Source organism: Gorilla gorilla, chromosome 22, assembly GCF_029281585.2.
Source record: "Gorilla gorilla gorilla isolate KB3781 chromosome 22, NHGRI_mGorGor1-v2.1_pri, whole genome shotgun sequence".
NCBI lineage: Eukaryota > Metazoa > Chordata > Mammalia > Primates > Hominidae > Gorilla > Gorilla gorilla.
In genome coordinates, this window is record NC_073246.2 from 21,957,871 (window position 1) to 21,974,499 (window position 16,629).

The window sequence follows — 16,629 nt, forward strand, 5'->3', positions numbered from 1 at the left end:
TTCGAGTAAAAGCCATTTTAACTGGGGTAAGATGATATCTCATTGGAGTTTTGGTTTTTGTTTGTTTATTTCTTTGTTTTGAGACAGGGTTTCACTCTGTAGGGCAGGTTGGAGCATAGTGGAACAATCATCGGCTCCCTTGCAGCCTTGATTTCCTGGGTTCAGATGATTCTCCCACTTCAGCCCCACAAGTATCTGGGACTACAGGTGCACACCATCATGCCCCACTAATTATTTATTTATTTTTTTTTTGTAGAGACAGGGTTTCACCATGTTGCTGAGACTGGTCTTGAACTGTTGAGCTCAAGCAATCCACCTGCTTCAGTCTCCCAAAGGGCTGGGATTACAAGTGTGGGCCAGCACATCCAGCCTCATCATAGTTTTGATTTGCGTTTCTCTGATGATCAGTGATGTTGAGCACATTTTCATACACCTGTTTGCCATTTGCATGTCTTCTTTTGAGAAATGTATATTGATGAAACTAGACCTCTTTCTCTCGCCATATACAAAAACCAAATAAAAATGGAATAAGACTTAAATCTAAAACCTCAAACTATAAAATTACTAAAAGAAAACTTTAGGGAAACTCTCCAAGGTATTAGAGTGGGGAAATAGTTTTCAAATAATATTCCACAAGCACAGGAAATACAAAAATGGACAAATGAGATCACATCAAGTTAAAAAGCTACACAGCAAAGGAAATAATCAACAAAGTTAACAGACAACAAACAGAATGGGAGAAAATATTTGCAGACTATTCATCTGACAAGGGATTAATACCCAGAATACAAAGGAAGCTAAAATTACTCAATATTAAAAAAAAATCTAATAATTTGATTAATAAATGGTCAAAAGATTATTGAGCTTTTGACATCACAGGTTTTAAAATTTTAAGAGTCAAATCTAATATTCAAAAACATTTAACAAATTTATCCGTTAAGTTTTGAAAACTTTTTGTAGCTTCATATAATATATGAATATATTCATCGAATTAAATGTTTCCTTTCATATTTTAAAACATACTAATTATTTGTTATTGTTGATTCATTGAAATGCTGCTACTTTTATATTTTGATACAATTACTCTGCTAAATACATCTTAGTTTAAAGATTGATTTTCTTTTAGTTTCTGCATCATTATGAGATTTATATTAAAACTTTACCATTTTCTTTTCATTTTCTACTTTCTGTTACTCAATTGTTTTGTCGTATTTCTTCAGGTAAGACTTCCAGTATCTTGTAGATTATTAGTTACATTAGTGGGCAAGCTAGCACTTTGTGTATAGTAGGAAAATGACTGCATTTCCCTTCTTTAAGGATGATTTTGCTTGGATTTTTGAGAAGTTTATCAAGCAGCTATAATCTATCACATTTGGTATGTTTTTCTTAGATGCTTTTTCTGCATCTACTGAGAGTTTTTCTTTTTTTTTCCTATAATCAATTAATGTGGAGATTTTAGATGATAACTTAAAAATATTAACCTATTTTGTATTTTTAGGGTAAATTGTACTAGTGTAAGCTTTAAATTTTTATTTTGTAAATAATATATAGTTTTCCATATAACAAATAAGACTATCTCTATCCCATATATTTCCCTAAAATTAGACTTTAATAATATGTGGAACATGTACATTGTCAGGGGAAAAGTTTAAACTATGGATTTGGTTTTTGAAAGGCTATTTTTTGTTGGAATTTTTTTTTATTATTCATAAATCACTCTTATACTCTTAATAATTGTATTAGTTTGCTGCAGCTGCATAACAAATTACCAGAAACTTACTAGGTTAAAACATCACACATTTTCTTATCTTACAGCTTCCATCAACCAGGAGTCTATATATGCTTTACCTGGTTCCTCTGCTCAGGGTGTCCAAAGGCTGTGGTCAAGGTATGTGCGGAGGCATATTGTCAAAAGAGGTCTAACTGGGGGAAGTTAAGCTTTCAAGTTTCTTGGGTTGGTGGCAAAATTCACTTTCTTATTGGTGAATAACTTATGGCAGCTTGCTTTTTCAATGCAACTGTAGGATAGAGGATCTTTCACCTTAGGAGGGCTGCAGTCCCTCTTTTAAGAACTTTAACCTATTTGAATTAGACCCATCCAATATAATCTCCTCTTGATTAACTCAGAATCCACTGATTTGGGACTTTGGTTACATTTGCAACATTCTCTTGCCTTTGCCCTATTCTACTAGCTAGAAGTGACTGCTTCTACTTGACATCAGGGGAGAAGACTTTTCAAAAGTGTGGCTCATTAGGGTATATCCATCACAAAATGTGCCTTTATAAAAATGATTTGTGTAGGATATGTGCATAAGTGTCTCATTTTAATATTTCTAATACAATATATTTAAATATTTTTTCTTTGTTTCTCATCCATCTTGCTGCTGGTTGATCCATTTTATTAAAAGTTGAAAGACATAGAGTATTGCTTTCATTGATATTTGACAGTTTTTACAAGAAAATCATTATATAATTATGAGAGTGCATCATTTTCCTACTCGTATAAAAACAACAGTTTCATTTGGGACTTAGAAATTAAAGATGAGAGATCGGATATTTTTTAAAAAATATAATTTTTTTTTTAGAACACTTTAAGGTTCACAGCAAAACTGGGTGGAAAATACAGATAATTCCTATATAAGACTTGCTCCTTCACAATCACAAACTTCATCATCTACATTCAGCACAACAGGAGTGAATTTGTTACTGTTGATCAACCTACATTAACACATCATTATCATACATAGTCCATCATTTACACTAGTGTTTACTCTTGGTGTTGCATAGTCAATGTTTTTTTTTCATCAAATGTATAATGATGAGTATGCACCACTGTAGAACCATACAGAGTAGTTGCACTGTCCTAAAATCCTCTCTGCTCTGCCTGTTCACGGCTCCTCTTTTCCCCTGCAACCACTGAGTTTCTTACTGTCTCCACAGTTTTTCCTTTTCTAGATTGTCATATCATTTGAATCATACAGCATGTAGCCTTTTCTGATTACTTTATTTCACTTAGTAATTTGCATTAAAGATTCCTCCATATCTCTGCATGGCTTGTTAGCTTGTTTCTTTTTAGTGCTGAAAAATAATCCATTGTCTGGGTGTGCCAGTTTATTTGTAGCAGTTTGTTCAGCTACCAGAGGAATCTTAGTTGCCTCCAAGTTTCAACAATTATGAAAAAGTGTTCATAAATGTCCCTATGGAGGTTTATGTGTGAGCATAGTTTTTAACTCATTTGAGTAAATACTAAGTAGAGCTATTGCTAGATTGTATGGTAAGATTGAGTCTAATTTTGTAAACTGCCAAATTATATGAATTATTCTCCAAACTTTCTATAGCATTTTTCATTTCCACCAGCAATGAATGAGAGTTCCTATTACTCTGCATCCTCATCAGCATTTGGTATTGTGTTCTGGATTTTGGCCATTCTAATAGGCGTATAATGATATCTGATGGTTGTTTTACTTTGCTATACTCTAATGATATATGATGTTGAAGATCTTTTCATATACTTATTTTCCATCATATTCCTTCTTTGATGAGACATCTATTTGGGTCTTTTGTCCATTTATTAACATCTTTGTTCCTGTTCTTGTTAAGTTTTAAAAGTTGCTTGTAGATTTTTGGAAAACAGTCATTTATCAGATGAGTCTTTTGCAAATATTTTTTCCAGTCTGTGGCTGGTCTTTTCATTTTCTTAACATTTCATTTCCTGAGCAGTTTTGATTTTAATTAAGTTCAGATTGTCAGTGATTTATTTCACAGATTGTGCCTTTAATATTTTATCTAAAAAGTCATTCCCATACCCCAGCTCATCTAGATTTTCTCTTATATTTCAGAAGTTTTACATTTTTTGTTTTACATTTAGATCTATGTTCCATTTTGAGCTCATTTTTGTGAAGCGTTTCCAGATTATTATGTTTTTCATGTGGATGCCCAGTTGTGCCAGCACCACTTGTTGAAAAGATTATTTTTTCTTCATTGAATTATCTTTGCTCCTTTATCAAAGATGAGTTGACTATGTTTATGTGGGTCAGTTTATAGATTAATATTCTGTTCTATTGATGTAGTTGCCTAATAAAAAAAAGAACCATCACAATATGGCACAATTTAGCCTTTACTTATGGGCACAGTTTGTGTTTTTGGAGAATGGACTCTCCATAGCAAAACTTAAAGAGTTTTTTTTTTTCTTTTGGCGGGTTGTTTTTGAGTTATTAAGTGTAGATATGGTGTGTTCATTAATAATGAACTAAATGACTCTCAGGTTTCCCCGCCTCCTTGGGGATTGACACTTTTTGTGTAAACAATTTAAAAATGAACTGGAACAGGTGCAGTGGCTCATGCCTGTAATCCTAGCACTTTGAGAGGCCAAGGTGGGAGGATTGCGTTAGTACAGAAGTTAGAGACTATCCAGGGCAAGAGTGTGTGAGACTTCATCTCCTCCAAAGACAAAAACACTATACTCCAGCAAAAAAAAAAAAAAAAAAAAAGGAAAAGAAAAAGAGAAAAAGAAAAAAATGTGAATGGCAAAAGACCCAGAGTAGCCAACTTATTACTGAAGGAGAGCAAAGTTCTACTAGAATTTAAGACTTACTGTAAAACCACAATATTTAAGACAATGTGGAATTAGTAAAAGAATAGACTATCTGTCCATGGCCATAAATAGAGGCTAAATTGTGCCACAGTGTAATGGCTCTTTTTTATTAAAATTTCTTCGATATTATAGCAAGGATGTTGCAAAGGATAAATAATGCTAAATTTTAATTTCTTTTTTTAATACTTCAACTTAGTAGTGGCAATATTTATTCAATTCAAATTATCTTTGCTTCTCAAGCTATAAATATATATTCAAGATAACCTTGTACTGAAGAGGTAACTCAAGTAACTTATACTTTTTTCACTTTACAAGTCCCCTTTCTTGGTTATAACGATTTTTAGGAGCTATTTTATTTGAGGACTTCATAAAAGTAATGTTTCTATGAATGACTAATGAGAAATTAAAATGCTGGATACTCATGCTCTTTTATCACTATGACTCGCGTAGTTAATAAAAACTGTATTTTATTTTATTGCAAACATAATGCCATCCACACAGTACTTAAGTCAATATGATTTCAATGACATCTCAAAAAAATAAAAGTCAAAGGAAACAAATATACCATAAAATACTTCTCAGAGTTTCTCATAAGTGAAAATAGAACTTCATCAATAATTGAATCAATCTTTGTTATTAAATTCAACTAAAGAATCTGTTGCATACTCCTAACTATAGCTCTTTAATAAACAATAATTTTCAATGCTTTTAGAATTGCTGAGATATCTTTTTTCCATGGTTGTTTAAAATTCACTTGGTTTAATAGTTGTTTAGCTCTTATAATATGCCAGGTACAGTTCTAAATTCTTTTCATGTACTGTCTAATCACTTAAAATAAATTCAATTTTTATATAAATGAGAAAAATAAGAACAAAATCAATTAAGTAACTTATCTACATAGTAGATCCAGGTTTCAATATCTTGATAGTCTACCTCTGACTTAAAGGAGAAATCTTTTGTTTGTATACCTAAGTAAGCAACACCCCCATTGTGAACAGACTAGCCCATCTATTTGTATGCAAACTAAATCATTTCCAGTGACTTCGTTTATCATGTTACTATGGTCTCAATAAAGTTTCCTAACTCTAATCACAGTATCTAGAAGACAACTTACAATATTGTCTTACATAATTTCATTACCCTCTATTAGATATCTCTTCTTTGATTCTCTCTAAGGCTATGTGAATTTGGTGCTTTTATTTAGCTTTGATCCATATTGTTCAATGGCCCTTCTTCACCATGGGGTAATATGAATAGGATAAATGTATCCACAAATAGGAAAAAAAATATTGTCTTTATTCCTCTAGATGTTGCCCCTAATTTGGTGTATCACAGCAGTACCCAAAGATTAAGATGCAAAGTCTAGGGCAGGAGTGTCCAATCTTTTGGCTTCCATGGGCCACATTGAAGTAGAATTGTCTTAGGCCACACATAAAATACACTAACATTCCTAATGATAGCTGATGAGCTAAAAAAAAAAATTGTGAAAAAAATTGCAAAAAAAACACCTCATAATGTTTTAAGAAAGTTCAAGAATTTGTGCAGGGTCACATGCAAAGCCATCCCGGGCTACATGTAGTCTGTGAACCACAGGTTGGACAGACTTGGTCTAGGGTCAGGAATGTAACCCTCCTGGGGTAACTGCATATTTGCTGCTTCACCTCCTGAGGTCTATAACCTCCACTGCCCAAATACTATAAAACAGCAATTTCACTTACCTTTTATTTCTTATCTCTATTTTCCTGTTTCACATTTTTTCTCCATAGAACTTATCAAAAAGTAACATATTACATATATTTCATTGTTTATTTCCATTGTTCTGTGAGTTAATCTGGCTTCTCTGAGATGCAGACAAGATGAAATTACTCATGCAAGAGACCTGCCGGGGACAATGCCTTGGAGGGATAACAGAAGGGAACTGGGGGAGTCTGAAAAGTTGTGAGACCTTGATGCCAGTTGGCCCTGGGCAAAGGATAAAAAGAGCGAAGGAAAGAATTAAGCAACTTAGCCTGCTATATAGACCTAAGAGACTTGACAAGGCTATTGTAAAGTTCTTGCATCAAAATGTCCCATCAAAGAAGAACCATATCACCCTCCTGAATGAGATCACCTTTAACACCCTTGCCTCATTCAATCGTTGGCACAGAGAAACAACAGAAAGCATTCCCTTGGCACAAATGACTAATTTTAGAGCATAATATCTGTAATTGGCAGTTAATTACGTCCCTCACAAATGGAGATCTGACAGGCATGCATCAATTCTGTCTCTACCTATTGAAGTACAGGGGCTTCTTTATTCATCGAACTATGCTAAACACCTACAAGAGTACGTGGGTCACAGTAATAATCAACAAATGTATTAGAATAAATGAATTGTCTCTGGCAAAAAAAGATGTTTATATTTTCTGTAATGTCTTCTTGGAAATTAGTCTTCTTCCAAGAGCTACTGGTCATCTGGAATTATAGACTACCTTGGAGGATGTCTGAATCTTCTTGAAAACTTCACAATAGGGCAAGAAAAATTTTTTTAAAGTAGCTATTTGACCAGAAACCAAAGAAGTGTCCTTGCAGAACACAAATTATCCCTAACACCAGTCACTGAAAAGTAATTACACGGGGTTTCAATGGCAACTGAAACAAGATGAGTGCTGATGAGTTTCAGAATGGAATGTGAGCAATCTAGAGTTCAGAATCCTTGTGGTGTCTATGTTCTACCTCATTAAACATAGCCAGAGTTTCAAACAGTTGTATTATCAAAGTGCAATGTGCTCTATTATTTAAGAATATTCAATTCTGCTAAAGATGATGAAAAAATAGTAGAATGGGTAAAAATCATAGGATGTATTAAGCACACAGAGTGAGCAAGCAAATAGCTTATGAGACAAAGGAAGAATCCATAAAATTGTTACGAATAAAATATAAGTTAGCGAAGTATAATATAAAGTAAAAGATAAATAGAATAAATGGTGTAGATAAAGGCAAAAGCAAGAGTTCCATTATGGATAGAAAGGGATGGAAGGAACCAGTAAATCTAAAATATTAATAAGCACAAATCGTACCCCCTTCAGTTTGACAGTGAAATTATCCCTAAATCACTCACCCATTGGTGACATTTATTGTGATCCAATGTGGAACTCCTGTGTGCTCTACTGCAGAAACGTGGTTAATAAGCATGGCTGCTCTGCAAATCACAGGCAAGCTATATTTACTGAACAGGCATACTGGCTGCACATCCTTCCAATAGAGCTAGTATACTTGGCTCCAGGCATCCTCTTTGTGCTGAATCCCCTTGCTCAAATCTCACCTTTGATTCTCATAACCACATTATCAACAGAGAAGGATGTTGTGGCAGAGAGAGAGTAAGAGACACAGGACATGAATATTGTGTAACTCAGGGTACATTGTGGTCATTCCACCCAACATGTGCCCTATTCTAACTGTGTTAACCTATCCCATTTCTTTGCTATTGATTTATATTATGCTTTAAATTGATTCAGTAGACAATGTAATTCAAAATCTTAAGGAGGTGTGTGTGACTTTCAACTCCAGGAGCTCCGTGATAGCTAGCCTCATATTTTCCTGAAGATTGCCATTGCAAAATGGTGATTTTCCACCTGAAACAACTTGTTCTCATTCAAAAAATTTCTCTGTAAAGTATTACAGGTAACAGAATAACTGGAGCCAGAATTCCTCTTAGTAAGGAAACTTATGTTAGAGGAAAATAGTTGCTTCGAATAGAATGTTTAATGTAGAATCTCGTTAAATGTGGGCTTCTCTATGGCAGTTAATGGAAAGAGCTGGACACATAAGAGATGCAGCAAATTCTTTGAAAGAAAAAACAAATTCAGTAAAGAAAATGTGATACTTACTTTAAGGGATTTCTACAGAACTATAAAGACCTAATCCTACCCAACCCAGAAGAATTAAATCTTAGGGAAGCAAAATGATGTTCATTGGAAATGGAATATAGATTCAAACTTAACTAGAGTTTAGTGACACAAAACCTTGAAGTGCTTTCAGGATTACATAAATTTCTGGTTAAAATTTAAATCTTTCTTCTGATGGAGTAGCTCATTAACTTCCAGGGAGAAGGGAAAATTATATGAAGTAGCTTACAAGATAGAGGTTCTTGGCCCAGCAAAGGTTGATAACAGTGGAGAGTATGTTAAAGTTTTGCAAAGTTATTGATTTCCTCAGCACACAGGTGAACTGAGTTGGGCCTATGTGACCCAGAGCTCTTTGTTCTGGCAACTCAGGCTATGAGCAACCTTTGACACATCAATTTTTGTCACAGATTATTATGTTTTCTGTGTGAACCATGATATGAAATTGCTGGGAATCAATAATTTATGATAATACATTGAAAGTATCCTGAGCAATGGGGAATCCACGTGGAGTAAAGCACCAGGCTGTGGGGAATCCTCAGAGGTCATCATATTTCTTTACAGTGTCCCCAAAGTGATAACTGGCAATATTTCACTTACAGTTGATAATAACTTTTAGAGGTGGATACTATTATATTGCTTATTTTATAGATGGACAAACAGAGGTCATTCAAAGACCTCTGCTGAATAACCTTTCATCTTTATAGAGGCAGCCAAACCACAATTTTTACAGGGGTAAAATGCACCCAGACAAAGGATTAGATTTTCTGAGAATCAGTTGTAAAGACAGGAGATTGAATTTTCCAAAGATGACAAACAGTATCTCCTACAAAATATGATTTTCTGGAAATATGCCACTACTCCTCTTTAATCTGCAAAGGTTTATGTATGCGTGCAGGAAGAGGCTGCATTCAGATTATACCGTGTGATGTTCAAGTCTAGGTTAGCAAAGAACTCAGTTTCTGTGCTTTATGTTGGATGTTTACTCCTAAGACACATCAATGAGGATGACTTCAGACTATTTCAGCCTACATCCGTCAAGTTACTCCTAGCTTTTCAGTCTGTCTAGCTGAGGCATTAATCATTTTGGAGTAGAGACAAGCCATTATTTCTATGTCCTTTCTAAATTCCTGCAAACATAACAAAATGGTAGTTCTTTTATTCTGCAAAGTTTGAGGTGATTAATCAGTGATAATAAGTGGAGCAGAAGCTAACTATAGTCAAGTGAATAAGTTTGGGCCAATGAGATATAAATGAAAGTTGGAAATTACCTAGAAGTTCCTTTTTTTTTTCCTTTTTTATTTTTATTTATTTATTTATTTATTTATTTGAGACAGAGTCTCACTCTGTTGCCCAGGCTGGAGTGCAGTGGTGCGTTTTCAGCTCACTGCACGCTCCGCCTCCCAGGTTCACGCCATTCTCCTGCCTCAGCCTCCCGAGTAGCTGGGACTACAGGCGCCCACCACCACAGCTGGCTAATTTTGTTTTTGTATTTTTAGTAGAGATGGGGTTTCACTGTGTTAACCAGGATGGTCTCGATCTCCTGATCTCGTGATCTGCCCGCCTCAGCCTCCCAAAGTGCTCAGATTACAGGTGTATCCACTGCGCCCAACTGGAAGTTTCTTAAAGGAAACAAATGACTAAACTAGGTTATAGTCCCTGTCCTTCCCTTTTCTACCTTTATGCACCCTGAAATGAAGATGTAACCATCATTATTAGAGCTCCAGTTCCCATCATATAGCATTGAGGATGGAAACTTGAAGATGGCAGTAGAGATAGACATATAGGAGACTAAATTTTTGTTGACTTAATCAAGTCTTCCTAGAAATTCAGAATCGTTGGCCATTAGAATTAATCTTCGTGAGAGAAAAGTAGCCAGTTACATATTTAAGACATTATTATATTGGATTTTCTTGTGTGTGCTGCCAATCTTAGAAATAGTTTTTTGCATTTTAAATAAACCAAGTCACTTGCCCAAGTTAATTAGTAAAAAGCAAGGATTTGCACTCCAGTGGTCTGTCTTCAGGACCTTCAGTTTAATTACAGCATACTGCCCTGGAGGCAAAAGTGCACTTGTCATGAATGTGAAATATTATAATGCTTTTTAAAACATCAAAAATAAAATCTATCATAATGGTAGAATTTTAAAGATATAGAGGATATAAAATATTTTATCATGGAGAAACTCTGCAGCAATTAGACTCTCTGCCACCTGCTCTTGCCATCGTCATTATCAGTCACAGAAGTAAATCTTTAATACCTGTGAAAATTTATATTAGACTAAATATTTTTGTTATTCTATCCCATGGGTATTCAGTAAAATTGTTTTACATATTGATTTAATATTATATGTATATAAAATCTTATAATTTATTGAAAGAAATGGTATATATTGGGGTCAAGTTTGTCCTGTTTTTTTATGGATTCAAATTCATTAAATATAGTACAGTCATGTAAACAAAAAATCCTGGTTGTAAAACCAAATTCTAAAATGAGAAACTTTTTTACGGCCCTAGGTTACAAATAATTAAGGAAACATCCAATTCGGTATAAGTGAAAAATTCATTCTTTCTGATTTTCTGTGCACTTGCACATTTGTAACTCGCTAGTTTCATTTGCAGCAGAGATATTGAAAACACATTTCAAGAGCTCCTACTGATTTGAGAAATTTATTGTACCTTAAGGGCTGTCAGAAGAAATTTGCAAATTACTACTCCAAATTATTTCAACAAGAAAACATACTGATATGTTTCAGGTAATGGAAAGGGGAAAAAAGATTAACATATGTGTCATAAGAAAGCTATTGTGCTGCATAAATCACAGGTAGTCAAATATGTTGTGTAAAAAGGATGCTGAGCTAAAATGCAAGAAAGAATATATATTATACTTTGTTTCTCATTCAACTCAAAGTACTCCTTTGATTTTGATGTTAAAATACACACTTCCACATTTTTCCATACCAAGAACAGGGATTTAAGCCCTTTCTTTCTTCCTTAAAATACTATTTGGTGAATCAAAACCTGTTGTCTTCCATCTAGGAACATATAGATCTATTTCGATATACATGAAAAAATTTAGTTCAAATATTTGAAGATTCAGCAAACCCAGACAAATCAATTAAAGTAGGCATCATGTTTAATCACTAATAGTGGGATTAAATTTAGTTGTATTTTAAAGAATGGATCCTGTGACTAATGCTTTCTTTATAAATTTTATTGAAACAATATACTTAATTTAACGATCAATACAGTCACAGATATAATGTACTCTTCAATACAAACAATGGAGAAAAGCATTTTTAAAGTATTTTAAAAGCTGGGATCTATTAATGGAAGAACATTGCTTTTTTAGGGAAACACCCGATAGCCTATCAAAGTGTGGAAAAAATTGAACCTAGGCAATATGTGAATGGAAACAGCAAGCACAGAGTATTTTCATCAGAGCTGAACTGCTTTGTTTAGGAAAATGGAAGCTTTCTGTATTAGTCAGCGTTCCCTAGAGAGACAGATCTAATAGGATAGATAGATAGATAGATAGATAGATAGATAGATAGATAGATAGATGCATGCATACATACATACATACATACATAGATAAATAGATGAGAGATATAAAGGAGTTTATTAAGCATTAACTTACACAATCACAAGGCCCCACAATAGTCTGTCTGCAAGCTTGAGGAGCAAAGAGAGCCAGTTTGAGTCTTGAGACTGAAGACCTTGGAGTCTGATGTTGGAGGGCAGGAAGCATCCAGCATGGGAGAAAGATGTAGGCTGGGAGGCTAGGCCAGTCTCACCATTTCAAGTTTTTCTGCCTTCTTTATATTCGCTGGCAGCTGATTAGATTGTGCCCTCCAGATTAAGGGTGGGTCTGCCTTCCCCACCCCACTGACTCAAATGTTAATCTCCTTTGGCAACATCCTCAAAGACACACCCAGGAGCAATACTTTGCATCCTTCAATCCAATCAAGTTGACACTCAGTATTAACCATCACACTTCCTATTCATTTCTATTTAGTTCATTTATTTATTTATTTTTCTGAGATGGAGTCTCGCTCTGTCGCCCAGGCTGGAGTGCAGTGGCGCGATCTCGGCTCACTGCAAGCTCCGCCTCCCGGGTTCACACCATTCTCCTGCCTCAGCCTCCTGAGTAGCTGGGACTACAGGCGCCTGCCACCACGCCCGGCTAATTTTTTGTATTTTTAGTAGAGATGGGGTTTCACCGTGTTAGCCAGGATGGTCTCGATCTCCTGACCTGGTGATCTGCCTGCCTCGGCCTCCCAAAGTGCTGGGATTACAGGCGTGAGCCACTGTTCCCTGCCCTATTTAGTTTATTTTTCAAAAGAATTTTTTTAGGGGAAATGACACTGGTAGTGGAGGTAATTTGTTTTTGCAGAAAGAAGTGATAATGTGGTGGGAGGATAAAAATAGTGGATTGAAAATGATTGTAGAGCATCAAAACACCCAATTTTATGTTATATTTTCTGTTGTGTTGTAATTAAAATTTTCATTATCTGTGACTTCAGTAAAGCTTCTACAGAACAAAACCCTATCACCTTATTTACTGTATGGTGCAAGATGAAGTATGTGCTTATTAACCCTCTATTTAGTTTTAAAGAATCTGAGGAAAGTGACTGAGCTCCATATGCAAATAGAAGCAAGGAGCAAGACATCAGTCAAATTGGACAGAAAGAAAAAACACAGATTTTGGGATGATTTGAACAGCTTAGAGCTATCCTCCAACCATCACCATGACTACCAAGTCTTTCAGGGATTAGCAGGGATGCGGTGCTATAATCTGGAATAAAACAATACTAAACATCAAATAATATTTGAGTCATGTAAATTTCAAAGGTTGTATTGTTGATACAGAAACACCTGCTAGTGGAAATATAGTCAGAACTTCTGTGTGTGTGTGTGTGTGTGCGCATGTGGTGTGTGTCTGTGTGTGTGTAACAAAACAACATTGAACTTTGGCAAATAGACTTGCTTAATCCAAAAAATATATTTTAAGAAAATAATACACTGCATTAACCTTGCACATGTAAAGTGATTGTCTGCATTCCTTAATTTTTCCCAAGCAAACATTGTTTTCCATAAATGCAAATAAAACCCTAAATCATTTTTTCCAATTGAGAATGGTGATGAAAGGATATAATATGTTTTATTATTCTAATATATTTAAATCAGGTATTTTGTTTTGGTAGTGCCTTACATCATATGTGTACCAATTTAAATGAATTATGTAGTAAGATCTTAGTGCGGCAGATAAGCTAGATAATTAAATGATCTATTCATCTGTTTATAGGTTTATCTGTCTGAAACACAAAACTAACTCGAGAAGAGTTTCAGTAGTGGTCGTGAGATAATATTTGCACTAGATGAAAGTTGCTCACATCTTGTTCTCAGTGCAATCCTTAAGCAAAAGAATTCTGGCAAGAAAATATCCATTAAATAAACAATCTGTGTTTTTAAAATTTAATTACAATGACAACAAAAAGCATACTTTTAGAAATAAGTCCAAAATATATGATTCCTAATTTGATGTAATTAATACTATTGTTGCAATACATAAAATAAATATATTGAATCCATTTTAAAGGCAGAACTAAAGGGCACATAGAAGCACACTTTCATTTCTTAAAAAAAATCTTTAATAACATTGTGTAATAAAGCTTATTATTCTTGAGGAAATATATTTTGGTCTTGGGGTAGGGTTTTGTTTCTAGGAACTAATACATATTTTACTTGAGACAATTTTAGCCAGTTTTAACTGACAATTTAAGATTACTTCCTATCCCCAAATTGTTAGTTTGCATTAACAAGCTTCCATAGACAAGGCACACTGATTAAAAAAAAAAAAGCTGGTGATATTTAGCCTGTAGCTTACTAAAATTATCAAGCTTATAAAAGATATGTCACTATGTTAATTAGTTAGAATAATACAGAGCAAATTACTGTAAACACACTATCAGATGGTATTATGAATAAGTGTTCTTGAAAGTCACTTTTATATGTAGAATTATAGAAATGACCTGTGGAGTAGGGGAGATCTAGATGGGCCATAGATAAGTTTTATAGTGATTGTATAAGGAGCGTGATGTAAATTCCACATGAATAGAATATTATGATAAAGAAAACAGTTAAGAGTTTTGCAGCATGGGAGAAATGAGATTTGGGTCCAGTTGTGGCCTAGCAACTGACAAGATATATGTATACTCAGCAAATTAATTAAACTTTTTGAACTTTAGTATCTTTACTTTTATGCAATCTATTTGATCTTCTAATAACTGTATATAAGAAAAGTCACATTTCCTTATTTATCCAAATAAAATTATAATAAAATTTGAGTCTCTGTTACCTACCAGTTTGGTCAAATATCCAAAATATCTACTCTTAGGTGTTTTATTGGTTTTTTGTGTGTTTTTTTTGAGACGGAGTTTCACTCTTGTTGCTCAGGCTAGGGTGCAATGGTGTGATCTCGGCTCACCGCCACCTCACCTCCCAGGTTCCAGCAATTCTCCTGCCTCAGCCCCCCATGTAGCTGGGATTACAGGCATGCACCACATCTGGCTAATTTTGTATTTTTAGTAGAGATGGGGTTTCTCCATGTTCATCAGGCTGGTCTCGAACTCCTGACCTCAGGTGATCCACCTGCCTTGGCCTCTCAAAGTGCTGGGATTACAGCCATGAGCCACCGTACCCAGCCAGGTGTTTTGTTTTTGTTGTTGTTTTTTTTCCCCCGTTTTGGACTATGATAGATATAATTTCTTCTTCTATCCTTATTGATACACCATACCAGTTAAGTTATTTAAACCCTTAAGGCTTAGTAATATGATCTGCAAAATGAAGATTATAATAGCTATCTCCTGGGTTTTTTGAGACTTCTAATATGAAAAGTGAAAATGAACTGATTATTGTAGTATCTATTTTATGGCAAATGTCCAATTTAGTTTAATTAAATTTTTGAAGAGTAAGGTTTTTATGATATCATTTCAATAGGAATAGAGAATAGTTCTAATTTATTCTTAACTTGAAGTTTTGAAAAAAAATCACTTAAAGTCCTCTTTAAGATAATTATTCCCTTTGTTAAGGAGATTGGTTTTATTTTAATATAAAATACAATATTGGATCCTTCATTTTCTTTCAAAAGCCAAAAAAATAGTTGTGCTAACATTACCTCAAATACATTTCTTTGTCTATAGATTATTCAAATGTGGAATATCTTTGTCAATCCAAAAAAAGATATTAAATAGATTGTTCTGCTTTACATTTTATTGTTTTCAATATTGTTTTAGTTAAATGGCCTTTGACTTGTGCTCATAAAACTTTTTAAAGCAAGACATTTATTTTTTGTTGATTTGCTGTCATAAACCAAAAGTTTGACGAAGCTGCTGAAAGATTTATATAGTATATAGTTAAAGCATTCTAGAAAGACTCACAGAAACACAAATATCTCCTTTGATAAGAGAAACAATAAAATTACTCCATTCCGCATTCTATCACCCTTTCCGGGTCTTGTTCAAGGTAGTGCTGGTCACTGACTCACGAATTGAGTGGTTTTAGATAAAGTTGTCCTTGGTCATAAACTCTCTCAAAAAGTAATAAAGGGGGGATTTCTCTTATAGGGCATAGTGTGTCTTATTTTGAGATGAAATGATGTGCAATGACCACTGACAGTCTTTTGAGTTGTGTTAAAAAAGAATAACAAAAGGCAGCTGGTTGAGGAAAAGGATAAGAATATATTAGAAAAGGATAAGAATATATTGGAAGAGAGATACAGAGGAAAGCAGAAAACTGCACACTTCATTGCTGCAGAACACACAAAAAAGTATAGAAGCTGATGAAGAATCAGAGAGCATATGTAGGTGTGGATGTTTAAAAAAATAGCAGTAGAGTCTTTGACACTCCTCCTGGTTAGTGTTAGGGTATGTGCTTCCTCCCATCGAATCTGGGCAGACTTTTAACTGCTGTGACTAATCGAGTATGGCAGAAGTGATACTAAGGCATGTCTGATGTTTTCATAGGCTGTGACAGTTGCACAGACTTTCTGTGATTTTGATGATTTTGACATTTAAGAAGTACTGGTCAGGCAGCTTTAGAATGTCCCTCACTTGTGACCTGTCTCATATTTTTGTCATGATCAGATTAG

The 16,629-nt window shown here is 34.4% G+C and overlaps 1 long non-coding RNA gene across 2 annotated transcripts in view; it reads left to right on the plus strand.

The window, feature by feature from the left end:
- LOC129529303 (uncharacterized) overlaps positions 1-16,629 on the plus strand; it is a 199,289-nt gene that overhangs the window by 74,457 nt on the left and 108,203 nt on the right. For both annotated transcript variants that reach the window (XR_010132440.1, XR_008674778.2), the window contains exon 2: positions 1,816-1,888. This is a non-coding gene — a long non-coding RNA (uncharacterized lncRNA). The remainder of the gene's footprint in view (positions 1-1,815; positions 1,889-16,629) is intronic.